The 11,815-nt window shown below is 39.6% G+C and overlaps 1 pseudogene; it reads left to right on the top strand.

Moving 5' to 3' along the window:
• Positions 1–8,102: 8,102 nt before the first annotated feature.
• On the top strand, positions 8,103–8,658 carry LOC128586735 (tumor necrosis factor alpha-induced protein 8-like; annotated as a pseudogene).
• Positions 8,659–11,815: the final 3,157 nt, after the last annotated feature.

The raw sequence follows: 11,815 nt of genomic DNA, 5'->3' as shown, positions 1-11,815 counted from the left end.
ACAGCATGGGGGGTAGTTGTAAAGATTCTTAACTTTTCTCTGTGGAAAACGTCACCTATTTGGAACCTCGGGGTAGTTCTTAAGATACCTTTCAGGTCCTGCATTCTAGGGGATTGACTGACCCACCTAGACCAAGGAACTAACTCAACTGGTCATGACCCCCCCCCACCCAAGGAACTGCATTCCAGTGAATCAGCGACCCACCCAGACAGCACTCCATACCAAGAGACTGATGGTTCTGCCCTGAAACCAGCCAATTTAGCAGACTCTGAGTGACTAATCCTCTTCCCACAAAACTCTTTTTTAAAACCCTGTCTCCCCAGTTCTTGGAGAGATGGATTTGAAAAATTTCTCCTGTCTCTTTGCTTAGTGCTGTGCAGAATAAACTCTTTCTCTACTGTAAACCCTGCTGTCTCTGGACATGGGCTTCCTTGTGGGCAGGAGACAGATGAACCTGGCTGGACAGCAACAGTAATAACTTTCTAGAAGGAATGCTGTGAAGGTTATGTGAAATAACATGTGTGAAAACACCCATTGTAAGTGTGGGTACATAGTGTGTTCCTTGCTTTTCCTTATTCCTTTTAATTCATATGCTTCTATGTGCCAAGCCCAGTGCTCTGCTCTTTAGAGAGTGTAGAAATGAGTAAAACACAAGCACTGCCTCCAAAGAACTTCTAACTAGGCGGAATGGGTTAGATTAGAATAAAAAAGACTAAAATAGAGTCTGTGTTTCTGTTTAATTATCTCTCTCTTGTCCTCTGGAAGGGTTTAAGATATATATTAGCACTTCTTATTCTATCTTCTATGTCTTTTCAACTCTCAGAATTACTATTTCTTTGTTTTCCTAAGCTGCTTCCCTGGATATTTTCTTTTAATTTATTTATTCATTTAATAAAATTAATGAATTTATTAAATAAATAAATTTATTTAGTAAATAAGTAAATAAAGAAATTTATTTAATAAGTAAATAAATTTATTTAATAAATTAATAAAAAGGTGAATTAAATTTTAATTCTGTATTCACATGAGGGCCTGGATACAGAAAAAATGAGGAGAAAGGGCGAATTCACTGTCTGTTCTGGAAATGGGATATTCATATTCTTCTGCCCTTGGACGTTGGAGCTTCCCTTGTTCTCAGGCTCTCAGCTTCAAACTGAGAGCTATATCATCGGCCCTCCTGGTTTATAGGCCTTTGGACATGAACTGAATTACACGGCTAGTTTCCCTGGTTCTCTAGCTTGCAGACAGCATGTGGTAGGACTTCTTGGTCTCCATAATCATATGAGTCAATTCCCATAATAAATGTTCTCTTATATATCTCTGTAACCATATTCTATTGGTTCTGCCTCTGGAGAACTCTAACACATCCCTCTTATCTCTTTAAACTTTAAAAACATTTATAAAATTCTTAGCCTATATTCCATGTTAAATAATTCCAATAGTAATATTTTTATGAATCTCATTATATATATAATGTATATATATTACTGGATCTCACTCAGGGTTCCTTTTTACCTTGATATTCAGTGATGTTTGACTTCAACTTGCTCATTTTTCCTAGGAATTTATTTGCAGATCTTTGAAATCTTAGATGAGGAAGAGTTAGTTCCTCCATGAAGGAGGAACTGTGTCTGTTAAATATCTGGGTGAATTACCAGTCTGAGACTGCGTTTGTCTTTCTTAAAACATATTTCCTCCATGGGACGGTTATCACAGAAAAAAATAACTCTCAAGTTTTAGATCTTTTGGCTTATTAATTTGGGAAAAAAAATATTTTGGCTTACTCCATAAGAGAAGTTAAAACAATTTTAGGAAAAAGACTTGATTGACGTAGCTTGGGCCAGATTCCAAAAATCAAATTATTTAATTATGGCTAAGAATTTGGGTAATAAGTTTCATGACTTAAGAGTGATCAGTGAGTGGTGGTCAAGGAGAGTGGGTCATGTGGGAACATGGAAGCTTCTAAGGCAGTGATCTCAATGTGCCGGTAGCGACCCACAGGAACTGTATTAAAGGGTCGCAGCATTAGGAAGGTTGAGAACCACTATTCTAAGGGAACAACATCTATACCATGATGAGTGAACAAAGATTTCTGCTATATATGCTCTCGTCATTAGAATGTCCAACATTTGTAGTGCTGGGTTAATAAGGGCCTAGCACACACTGTTTTTGTTCTTTCAATAGTTTTATTTTATTTTATTTTTTTGAGACAGGTTTTTTATTATTTATCAATAAATAATAATTCTGAACAATCCTTTTTTTTTTTGAGACAGGTTCTCACTTTATTGCCCAGACTGGAGTGAAATGACATGATCATAGCTCACTATAGCCTCAAACTCCTAGGTTTGAGTGATTCTCCTGCCTCAGCCTCCCATGTAGCTAGTGATACAGGTTCTCCTGCTCAGGGCTGGATGTGGATCTTTTTCGGGGCCTAAGCAAGTTCAATAGTCAACTTGATATCAGACCTTAAACAAAAGAGCCAGTTTGATAAGTGTCCCAACTAAGCCGCCACTCCAGAGCAGAGAACACACCCTAAATAAGAGATAAGGTCTCATCTGGGCCGCTACTTCTGAAACAGAGAACACACCCTAAATAAGAGATAAGTGTCTCACCTGGACTGCTCTTCCCAGAGCATAGACACACCCTAAACAAGAGATAAGCATCTCATCTGGCTCCCTAAGCAGAGACCACACCCTAAACAAGACCACATCCTACACAGGGATAGTTTAAAAATTAACTTCTGCCCATAGGGCCCTGGTGCCAAAGGATTGTGACATATACATTTCATCTCCCTAACTCCACCCCCTGCCTACAGGGTAGGAAAAGCTCCACATAAACCCCTACTCACAAAGCCCAAATGTGTTACCCGCTCAGGACCCAGCCTCACTGTACAGGAGGCTTTATCTTGCTTCTCTTTTTATCTATCAATAAAAGTCTATTTCTTTACTTACTCATGGTGGTCCATGGATTCGTTCTTTGAATCTCTGAGAGCAAGGACCTGGCAGAGAGAAAGAGATTTTGGTTACAATAGGATCATAGGCCTATGCCAGACACTTGGCACATTTTTAAATTTTTTTTTTTTTTTTTTTGTAGAGACAGGGTCTCACTTTATGGCCCTCGGTAGAGTGCCGTGGCCTCACATAGCTCACAGCAACCTCCAACTCCTGGGCTTAAGCGATTCTTTTGCCTCAGCCTCCCGAGTAGCTGGGACTACAGGCACCCGCCACAACGCCCGGCTATTTTTTGGTTGCTGTTTGGCCGGGGCCGGGTTTGAACCCGTCACCCTCGGTATATGGGGCAGGCGCCTTACCAACTGAGCCACAGGCGCCGCCCACATTTTTAAATTTTTTTATAGACACAGGATCTCACTGTGTTTCCCAGGCTGGTCTCCAACTCCTGGCCTCAAGATGGTCCTCCTGCCTCTGCCCTCCCGAAGTAGGATTACAGGTGTGTGCTGCCATGCCCAGCCCAACCATGCATTTAATAGACTTTTGCGAGTTCCTGTTATGGGCACAACATTTCACTAAACATTACGTGAACGATTTTAATCAATTCTTGAATTATATTAATTGTAAATTAATCTTGCTTATACTTTGAAAAACTATCAGGGATTATGGAGTCAATATGAACTGTGTTTCTGAAGATTATTTATGAAATTTGAATGTATCGTTTGATTCTAACTTTATGTCTATATGTGAATAGAAAATGTCTGAAAGGAAATAAACTGAAACTTTTAACATTTTCCCTATGTTCATTCATATTATAGTTCACTATTATCTTCTTCATTATACTTTTTGCATGTGCAGATTTTTCATAATAAATATGTTAATTCATAATACATGTAAAGCATTATTTTAAAAATAAGCACTACAAATATTTATTACTTTTTATTGACACATGTAACTTTCATAGTTTTTTTTTCTCCTTATGGATAGTATCTTTGTGTTGTACAAACTGGAGTGCAGTGGAGCAATCACAGCTCACCATAACCTCCCAAGAAGCTAGGATTAGAGGTGCATGCCACCAAAACCAGCTAATTTAAAAAAAATTTTTTTGTAGAGATAGAGTCTTCTTATATTGCTCAGGCTGGTCTCAAACTACAGGCCTCAAGCTACCCTCCTAAAGTGCAGGGATTATAGGTATGAGCCACCACACTCAGTTTATAGCTTTTGATACATTTGTTTTGGATAATCTTGAAATTTGAAATTATTTCTTAAGCTTGGATGACTCATACTTACATACTCTGCCAAAATATCTTTTTTTTTGTAGAGACAGGGTCTCACTTTATGGCCCTTGGTAGAGTGCCGTGGCATCACACAGCTCACAGCAACCTCCAACTCCTGGGCTCAAGTGATTCTCCTGCTTCAGCCTCCTGAGTAGCTGGGACTACAGGCGCCCGCCACAATGCCCGGCTATTTTTTGGTTGCAGTTCAGCCGGGGCCAGGTTTGAACCAGCCACCCTTGGTGTATGGGGCCGGCGCCCTACCTACTGAGCCACAGGCACCGCCCCCAAAATATCTTTTTTTAAAAGGGAATTTTGTTATGTTATATGTTATGTTTTGGTGAAAGAGACATGCCAACCGATTGTTAGACTTTACCTTTTGTTCAATTGTCCTCTTTAATTTACTGGTTGCCATTAGCAGTGTTCTTGAACTATAATTTACATATAAACAGATCTACAACCTGAGTTCAGATGATCATTATTTAGCTCCTTCCATATTATGCTCATCATCAGGGTTAAAAATAGAGATGGATGGTACTTAGGGAGTGCTCACTGGATGATGGGAACTTTCTTCACTATCAAATTTGTGCCTCAGATTGGTGTGTTGACTTTAAATTGCGATTATTTGTGTACATATAGTAAGTCTTATGCTTCCATGAGACAGAATCTTTTTTTTTTTTTATCCACTCTTTTGATTAACATCTGGTGATGAGGGGAAACTTGCTGTTTCGTTTGCTGAAAGATCAACTAACAAGTAAGGCAGATTAATAAGAGGAAGAAATTTATGTACCATGTGCATGGGCATACCAATGAGATCCAGATACTTTTATACCTGCCTTTTAGATGCGAGGGGGAGATGAGTATAGATAATTCTATTTAGGGGCAATAAATAGTTGCTAGGGAGGATTAATAGAGAAGAATGAATGAATTAGGAGGTGCAGATTGGCTTGTAAATTAGCCCAAGAGACAGGTATTCCATTTAAAATAATTTGTGCCAGATCTAGTTGCATTCTTAAGCTTTCCAGCAATATACTGAGATAACAGGGAGGGGCAAGTAAGTCAAATTTTTTTCTTTTTTTTTTTTTCGAGACAGTTTCATGATGTCTCCCTCAGTAGAGCGGCTGTGGTGTCACAGCTCACAGCAACCTCAAACTCTTGGGCTTAAGCGATTCTCTTGCCTCAGCCTCCCAAGTAGCTGGGACTACAGGCACCTGCCACAACACCTGGCTTTTTTTTTGTTGCAGTTGTTATTGTTGTTTGGCAGGCCCGGACCAGGTTCAAACCCGCCAGCCTGGGTGCAAGTGGCTGGCACCACTGTGCTACGGGTGCCGAGCTAGTCAAACGTGTTTTTGAGGGATCCTTATGTTTATGCAGATAAAGGGGAAACCTCTTTCAAGGGCCTGTTGATCAAGGAGTCATATTTTGGGGTGAAATTTCCTAAGCTTCTATATTTATGTACAGCTACATCACTACATACATTTGACTTACTTACAGTATTGTTGTCTACAGGCCCTATGCTGTATATGTAGTATTAGATCTCCAGAACTTATGTAACTTGTATAATTAAAACGTGATACCCTTTGATCATCATTCCTCCCTTTCTTCCTCCTCCCAACCCCTGGTAATCACCATTCTACTCTCTGCCTCTTTGAGTATGACTATTTAAATTGAGATTATATAGCATTTGTGTTTCTGTTTAGATTATTTCACTTAGCATGATGTCCTCCAGGTTCATCTGTTTTGTTGCAAATGGCAAGAATTTTCTTATCTTTTTAAGGCTGAATATTCCATTTTGTATATATTTTACATTTCTTTATCCATTCATCCTTAATGGACTTGGGTTGTTTTTACCTCTTGGCTATTGTAAGTAATGCTACCACAATCCTACTTCTAGGCGTTTATTCAGGATTTAAATTACTTAAAATAAAAGGCCTAGAAGTAGGATTGCTCAATCATATCGTAGTTCTATTTTAATTTTAATTTAATTATTTTTGAGACAGAGTCTCACTTTGTGACCCTTGGTAGAGGGCCATGGTGTCATAGCTCACAGCAATCTCAAACTCTCGGTCTCAAGTGATCCTCTTGCCTCAGCCTCCTTAGTAGCTGGGACTACAGGCGCCCACCATAGTGCCTGGCTAGTTTTAGAAACAGGTTCTTGCTTTTGCTCAGGTTGGTCTTGAACTCCTGAGCTCAAGCAGTCCATCCACCTTGGCCTCCCAGAGTGCTGGAATTACAGGTATGAGCCACAGCTCTCAGCAGTAGTTCTATTTTTATTTATGTATTTTACATTTATTTCAGGTTAATGTGAGAGTATAAGCAACCTGGTTAAAATATTTGATTTTGTTAGGTAGAGTTAGTCTTGTGGTTATGTCCCACACACAAAAGCTGTGACAACCCCCCCTTAGCCTATGCCCATTCCGTGAGAGCACCCCAACCCCCTCCCTGTTACCCTTCCTTCCAACTTGAATTGAAATGAGTTTTTCTCCTATTTGGGCATGAAGCAAACATATTGGCTTTGTGTTAGTATTGAGTACATTGGATATTTGCTTTTCCATTATTGTGATACTTTATTTTATTTTATTTATTTATTTTTCATTTTTATGCTATTATTTGTATCTACCATGCCATGAATTCATAGGGGAAGAGGTTCCAGCAGCTTAGGGAGGCACCTTGGCATTTAATGTGACAAAGTGTTGATTGACTTTTGAATTCGTGGGAAATAGGTCCCAGCACCTTGTATCACTGTTACATGGGGACTATTGGTTATCTTGTGTGTCCCTGCTGTACACATATTATGCCATGAGCTCCTGGGGAATAAATAGGTTCTTGCTCCTAAAAACATGGGTCCACTAGTACTCCTGTGTGCTATGTTATATGCTTATCATGCCATGAATTCATAGGGAATGGGTTCCAGGAGCTCAGGCTCCTTTCCATTAGTTCTCACAAAGTGGGCTTCTCTGGGTGGCGCAGGCTGGCGCTTCAGTTGAACCCAGGTACCTTTCTCTTTGGCTTCTTTCTTTTTCTGATCATTTTACTTCACACGTTTCAGGAAGCTATCTCGGCTCTTAGAGTGCTTAATATGCTCAATACGAACACTAATCCTCTTTGCGAGGATCTTGCCCTTAACTTGTTTGTTTACAACAATGCCAACAGCATGCTGGGTAACATTGTAAACTCTTCCAGTTTTGCCATGGTAACATTTGTGTGGCATGCCTTTTTGAACAGCACCCATTCCCTTGATGTCTACAATATCGTCTTTCTTGTAGATTCACATACATGTGGCCAAAGGAACAACTCCATGTTTTCTAAAAGGCCTAGGGAACATGTATCGGTGCCTCTCCTCTTTCCCTTTGTGTTTGTCATTTTGGTGAATTACTGGAAGATGGCGTTTCTGGCTGAAAGGCAGGATACTTTACTAAGAAGAATGTGTTTCAGATCCAACCAGGATATTACAAAAGATGTGAAGTCACTATCTTTTTTGATGACTTAATAGTATTCCATGGTGTGCAAGGAGCACAGTTTGTTAATCCATTCCTAAGTTGATGGGCATCTAGGTTGTTTCTATGTCCTGGCACTTGTAAATTGAGCTGCAATAAACAATCTTGTCCAAATGTCCTTATGGTGAAATGATTTTTTTTTCTTCTGGGTAGATGCCTAGTAGTGGAATTGTAGGGTCAAATGCGAGATCTAAACTGCAAACTCATACAGCCTCTTTGGAAAGAAATATGGTAGTTCTATTTTTAGACTCTCCTCAGCTCTGGTGGGTGCTCAGGTAAGGTTGTGGGGTGAGCACAAGCCTTTGTACCACTAGGGCCTGCAGGGAACCAGACCACCCAGCTCATGTCTCAGCATCCTGGTGCCACCACGCTTCCCTTCTGCAATGACCACAAATGTCTTTAATTCCAAAAACCTGGCCTTTTAGTCACAAAAGAAGATCTTGGGTAAAATGGTGTCCAGATTCATTGCCATCACTTTAATAGATGACATGAGCAGCGAGGTGCCGGATGAGCTCTACAGAGTGACCAAGGAGTACACCCAGAGCAAGAAGGAGGCAGAGAAAATCAAGACCCTCATTAAGACAGTCATCAAGCTGGCCATTCTTTACAGGAATAATCAGTTTCCTCAAGTTGTGCTGGCACTGATGGAGAAATTTAAGAAGAAAGTTCATCAGCTAACCGTGGCCAGTGTCCATCAGGAGGATCACACCTTTGACCAGAATGTGTTGTCCAGGCTGTTGAAGGAATTCAGAGAGATGCTCTATCTAATCATTTAGTATCACCTCACCGCTAAGTCATGTGGATGGAGTAATAATGTTTTGGATCAGTTTTCGGTCTGTGAACTTTTGGCTGTCTTATATAATCCTTTTGAAATTTTAAACCCATTTACAAAAACTTTGTGATGGTATCAACAAAATGTTGGGTGAAGAGAACATGTGAGCACATGAATTAAGGTCGTGACTGACCATGATTCATTTGAAAATGGATTGAAATGCATTCATTTTTATGCTCACGTTCTTTCATAATATCCTATCTTCCTTTTTGTTCTTCATCTCCTGCTGAATTATTTTGATGGATTCATCTCTAAAATGAAGGAAAAAAAGAAGAATTTTCTAAAGATTACACATATTTCAGGAAGAGTTTGCCCAATTCAGTTGTCAGACATTATTCATAGTGCTTTTATGAGGCTTGTTTTATTTGAAGAAAAGCATATTGCCAAAAATTCTGGTTAAAAGCTTCCTAATGGGTCACAGATCATGGAAAAGATACATAGTTATATCAAGAAAAATAGGGATAGCTCCAGACTTTAAAACATTTTTTTAGGGCAGTTGTTGTGTTGGTGGCACATTGGATATTTCTAACATCGTACAATATTATGCATTTTGATTTACTTTTATTCCTTCCTGTGTCTATCCTACCTCTTTTGAAAAGCCAACAACTTTCTCTTGCTGTAATTACTCCTGTTGAAACAATTTCATTTTCAAAACTACCCTTAATTGTTTTGTTAAAGATTTTGTCATTCAAGAATTAAGTCTGCTGCAGTAAAATTTAACCCTTAGAAAAACAGAAAACTGCTTCTCTGAAATCAATATTGTGGAAACGAGCTATATTAGCTACTATAAATAATGTTCATTATAGAAAATGTGATTCTGGAATTGAGTCCTGCCTTTAAGAACCAATACTTAAATTGACTGACCATGATACTTCTTTTTCCAAAAAATGCAATGGCTTTGAAATACTTGATTAGAATTTAAATTTCATGTTATCTTGAAAACATACTGATGAAATCTCTGAGTTTTTTTTATGCACATTTCACATGTAAGGGACAAAGAGAAAATCTGGATTGGCCTTGATATTGGAATGATAAGAAGTAAGTAGCATTACAAAAGATGAAATAGTCTTCATTTTAGAGACAAACCCATCAAAATAATTTAGGGGGATGAAGAACAAAAAGGAAGATAGGATATTATGAAGGAACATGACCATAAAAATGAATGCATTTCAGTGTTTCAGAATATTTATAAAGAGTTTTTATTTAACTGGAAGAAAATAGTGGTTGGAAATAGACCTGTGTTTCTAGTACATGTCTTGTGTGAATTGGAAAAACCACTTGTAAATTAGAAAAATAAGTGATCAAATAGCGTGGTCCTGGAAGCTGAGTTTGTACTGTATTTCAGGCCCCACTCCTACCATGGCATGAAATAAAGATAACGAGAGTTATGGATCTTTTTCAAAGAACATTTTGAAGACCAGCTACCACGCTTCTCCACTTGGCTGCCATAGGCCTGGATTACTTCAATATCACTTAGAGCTGTGCCCTTCTTAGTCATATTTAATGCTGGTATGAATGTTCATCAGGCACCATGGTCTCAGTCCTCCCATTTACATGAGCTCTTCTGGGGCTCTCTGGCCTTTGACACTGGCCACCTCAGTGGGATACATAGGTTCTCATAGTCCTAGCTGAGTCTGCGAATGTATACCACCTCTCAGGACTACACTCGGAAGACCCCTGGGGACAGGTGTTTGGCTTGTGACAGTGTAGACTGTCCATATCCATGGGCAGTATCGACTGGACAGCTGGTGGTATAGGCTTTCTTCCATTCAGGAACTCTGCAGATATTCAAGTCTCTATAGTTTGTACAGAGGTTGTGCTCTTCTACATAGGGCTGCCTCTCTTTCTTCCCGGGACAGCTTAGATTTATTTTTTGTTGCTAGATTGCTTACAGAGATGATGGGGCTAAACTGTCCTTCTCAAACCTGGTACTTTCTTTCATGATTAACTAGATCAGCTAGTTATGGTTCCAGGTGACTGTAATGGACAACCCCACAAGAGCCTCTATACTACTAGTGCTCCTCCTATATAGTTTATCCTGGATTCTGGCTGGGGCTGTCTTTGTGGGCATAGGATCTACTCAGTTGCTCAGAGCTTTGTGCTCAGAAGGGTGCTGAACATGATTTAATGCTTTGCTATTGCTGTCTTGAAGTTTCTATTAATTTTTAAACAAGTGCCTCTTGTTTTTGTTTTGCATTGGTAACATCAATTATGTAGTCTGTCCTGACTACAGTGGTAACCATTTAGTTGTTTTTCTGATTCTTACCAATTCATACTTAGCTGCTTGATGCAGGCCTGGGAATAGAACTAAATCAGGGCCTGACCTGGGAGGGGAGAGCCCATAACTGGGACCCATCTGAGACTAGTTATTGAGCTGGAGTATCAGAGAGGGAAACAATCACGCCAGTGGGCTTTGCCTCCAGAGTTATGCAGTGGATGGGTGGGAAGGACTTAGAGAATGTCTGACTGTTATGTAGTATTTCTTACACCAATACAGAATTTCAGGCCTTCATTCTCCTCTCAGTAAAAGGCATGTGTTCCACACCTACCCCTTTCCTACTCCATGTTAATCTGTTTGTCCCCAGCCATTAGCCTTGGCTGAACAGGTGCTAGCCCACAGAAGGAGCTAACAGTGCCAACAGACTCTGCCTGAACAGCATAATCCCCAAATGCCCTGGCACACAGTTCATTTTCCTCTGAATGGTATGAGAGTAAGTAAAAACTTCCTGCTAATCGGTATTCTCCCACTCACTTCCTCTTCCCTTGCTCCTTTACCACGTCCAATATAAGCTCCAGGCCCCTTTTGTCAATATAGCTAATCACACCAAATTAATTACACCATGTCAAAAAGTGTATGTTTGAAGATGGTTAAAAGTGACCCCTTGACTCAGCTTACATGGCTTTCATTTTGGTTTACTTCCAAATCAGCAAATAATTCCTACAATATAAGAATGCAAATGAGGGAGTGGTATTTTCCAGTTACTCTCCAGTTTCTCAAGTCACTGAATTATGGCAATAAAGCTCCCCATGGAAAATAAGAAAACAATCAGTTGGAAGAACAAGGAAACCATATATAACTTGGCCTCAAAGTCTACTTCCTCACATGAGGGGAAATCTTTTCTCACCATCTTAGGCTATAGTTACATGCTCTGTTCACTTTGTTTACATCATTAGGCCAACCTGGCTATGGTCTACCACGAGATCTTGCTCTTTTCAACCGACATTTTCTCTTTAATTGATCTTATTCATCAGTATGGTTGTGAC

The sequence above is a fragment of the Nycticebus coucang genome, chromosome 5 (genome assembly GCF_027406575.1).
Source record: "Nycticebus coucang isolate mNycCou1 chromosome 5, mNycCou1.pri, whole genome shotgun sequence".
Classification (NCBI taxonomy): domain Eukaryota; kingdom Metazoa; phylum Chordata; class Mammalia; order Primates; family Lorisidae; genus Nycticebus; species Nycticebus coucang.
The sequence above is the reverse complement of the archived record's forward strand: the minus strand, read 5'-3'. Positions and strand labels throughout refer to the sequence as shown.